This window comes from Pinus tabuliformis, chromosome 6 (assembly GCF_031772625.1).
Source record: "Pinus tabuliformis cultivar Carrire ecotype Pingquan chromosome 6, CPIR1, whole genome shotgun sequence".
Classification (NCBI taxonomy): Eukaryota; Viridiplantae; Streptophyta; class Pinopsida; order Pinales; family Pinaceae; genus Pinus; species Pinus tabuliformis.
Genome location: NC_142292.1, coordinates 2,073,120,134 through 2,073,123,693, shown reverse-complemented (window position 1 = coordinate 2,073,123,693; position 3,560 = coordinate 2,073,120,134).

Sequence of the window (3,560 nt, the reverse complement as noted above, 5' to 3'; positions counted from 1 at the left end):
TTATACTACTATTTATTATATTATTATTTTAATTAATTATTAATTTTAATTGTTTATTAATTTTAATTGTTGTGATTTATTTATTTAAAGGATGTGTTAAATTAAAAAATAAATTTAATACGACTGTTTTTCCTTCTAAAATATAATATTAAAATAAAAATTATTATTAGGGAGTTGTCTATAACGCGACTTTTTGAAAGCTTTTCCGGCGGGTTTTTTTCGGTCGAAATCTGGCAGGAATTTATTGGAATCGCAAGTTTGATAGCTAGTTTCTGCACAATGAAAGCGTCCCAGGGGTTTTCGAGGGTGCTGAATCCAAATATGCAGTTAAAAACCCATTTTAACTGCAACAAATCAAGATTTAACCTCAATTTCTTCCGCCGGATTCCGTCACCGAAATCTCCAAAAAGTCGCATTATAGACAACTCCTTATTATTAGTAGTAAAACAAATTAAATAAAAACATCTATTTATATATAAAAAATTTATAAACATATTTCCATATCAAAATAATGTATTTGCTTATACATGTTCTCCTTTAAAAGTTAAATTTTACTACTTTATATTTAAATTTGCATGCTCTCTAAAAGTTAAAATAATTTTGATAGAGAGGCAATATTGAAATGGAGAATAGTTATTAAATTTATTTTAAATTGTTATTTTATAATATATTGACAAATCGTATATTATACTATATATATAAGTTATTAATTAAAACCGTGCGAAGTTCATTGGGAATATATATATATATATATATATTCCCAATGAACATGAGTGGGCTTGAGTGGGCCTAACGGTTAAGAGCATGTGTTTCCTCCTAAGAGGTCACAGGTTCAAAACTAGAGGGGGGTAGAGTATGTATGCCTTCGTAGACTTAGCAGTCAAATCGCTGCGCGGAGGTGGGTCCCTTGTCCCACAAACAAGGGGGTCTCATACACCAATTTGGTGTCTGGCTTGGCTGTGACCTTAAAAATGGATATTATTATTATTATTATTATAAATAAAAGTTATTAATTAAAACCGCGTGAAGTTCATTGGGAAGTGTATTTATTTACCATTAAGTGTTATATCTATAGATTTGAAACATCATAGGGAAGCACAAATTTTGTCTTATTTAGACTCTACCCTAAGGTTCTTGCATGAGCTATTCCTGGAGGAGTAGTCTACGGAGGCTGTAGAATGGCCCTTTTTCCGGCACCGGCCGGAAAATCGTCCGGCTCCGGCTACCGGAAATCTCTCCCTCTTCATTCACCATCTCTCAGCTCCACCACCACCTTTCTCCGCCACCCTCCCTGACCGCCCTGACATCCCTGACCGATCGCCTAACATCCCTGACCGATCGGGGAGTAATCCCTGCGGCGAGTAATGAGCTAGAATTCGGAGAATTCATGCGGGGAGTAATTCCCTCCATTCGAAATTTCCACCCACGCCCATTCAAGCTCTGATGCTCTGCGCTTCCGCCTCTGCGAACTCACCCGCGCCCATTCAAGCTCTGATGCTCTGCGCGCACCCCTCTACCACCACCACCAACGTGATGGAAAAATTGATGTCGTACCCGTCCACCTCATTTCTGTCAACCTCAACACGTACAGGGTTTTCATCTGTGCCATACTGTCCAGACCCTCTGCTTCAGTTATGGAACGAAAACCTGCAAGGCCGAGAAAAAATCCTAAAGGGAAGCCAACATGAAGGAGATGAAAAAGAAGGTATCCGCATAGTTCGATCTATCGGTAGTTTCATCTGTAATTTCTATTTGTTTCTGACCAGCGATCTGTAGTGCGCTGATCTATGATTTTTTTGTCCTCTGCGTTATTTTTTGGTTTAATCAGAGAGAACGCTTCGTTCTCGTTCCGGAACGAAGCCTACTTCAGCCCAAGCTTCGATGCCAATGGATTTTGTAAGTCTTGCCCTTGGGTTGAAGTAGGCTTCGTTCCGGAACGAGAACGAAGCGTTCTCTCTGATTAAACCAAAAGATAACGCAGAGGACAAAAAAATCATAGATCAGCGCACTACAGATCGCTGGTCAGAAACAAATAGAAATTACAGATGAAACTACCGATAGATCGAACTATGCGGATACCTTCTTTTTCATCTCCTTCATGTTGGCTTCCCTTTAGGATTTTTTCTCGGCCTTGCAGGTTTTCGTTCCATAACTGAAGCAGAGGGTCTGGACAATATGGCACAGATGAAAACCCTGTACGTGTTGAGGTTGACAGAAATGAGGTGGACGGGTACGACATCAATTTTTCCATCACGTTGGTGGTGGTGGTAGAGGGGTTCCCGCAGAGCATCAGAGCTTGAATGGGCGCGGGTGAGTTCGCAGAGGCGGAAGCGCAGAGCATCAGAGCTTGAATGGGCGTGGGTGGAAATTTCGAATGGAGGGAATTACTCCCGGCATGAATTCTCCGAATTCTAGCTCATTACTCGCCGCAGGGATTACTCCCCGATCGGTCAGGGATGTTAGGCGATCGGTCAGGGATGTCAGGGCGGTCAGGGAGGGTGGCGGAGAAAGGTGGTGGTGGAGCTGAGAGATGGTGAATGAAGAGGGAGAGATTTCCGGTAGCCGGAGCCGGACGATTTTCCGGCCGGTGCCGGAAAAAGGGCCATTCTACAGCCTCCGTAGACTACTCCATTCGTGGAGGGTAATGTAATATATATAGATATTTTAATTCCGGGTCATTAACTTTTGTCTTGTAAGCTTCTATATATATTTGAGCATAACTAAATATCTACATTGCATTAATGAAATTTAGACTGGTTTAATATGATTGGGTTATAAAATTTAGATGATATTTCAGTTATTTAACAATTAATTTATAAATAAATAAATTTGAAAATAGATTTGTGTAATAATTTTTATTTGCCATAGTTTTGAGTTATTTTCAATAATAATGATTTTCTGTCGAATTTTGTTACGTTAATTTAAATTTAAGATCGGTCATATAACAAATTTTGTATCATATCTATAGCCTACTTTAAGTTTCACAAAATATATTATTAAATGTGAGTTGGCTTTAATGGTAACTTAATAACTTCATATTGAAGAAGTTAGGTATATGGTTTTTAATTTAACATATTTTTCAATAATAAATATGTTTATATAATTAATTATGTTTAGTTCAGGAAAGCAGGAAAGTGCTAACAGGGGCACAAGACTAGCATTTGATGCTTCTTCTTCATTTCCTTCGACACCTTCCATGTGAAATCTCCATTCCTCAAGTCAGTGCCACAACTTCTTAAAATTCAATAGCAAAGGATATTACAATATTAAAATATATAAGTTTTTTTTGTTTTTTGTTTTGTTTTGAGGGTGGTTTAGAAATACTGAGTCGCTGCTATATCTATGGGGAAATCTAGATAGATCAACCTGAAAGGATTTACTGCTGGCCAAACTAGCAAGGCCTAACCCCAAGGGAGGAGATTTGACCTTGTGACTTATTGATGGGTGAGGTACTTAGCAACAAGAACTCGATCAACTGAGCTATCCCTTGGAGCTTATTAAAATATATAAATTAATAACATAATAGGGTTTGGTTGTGTTGTGTTTAAAAGGAGTAGATA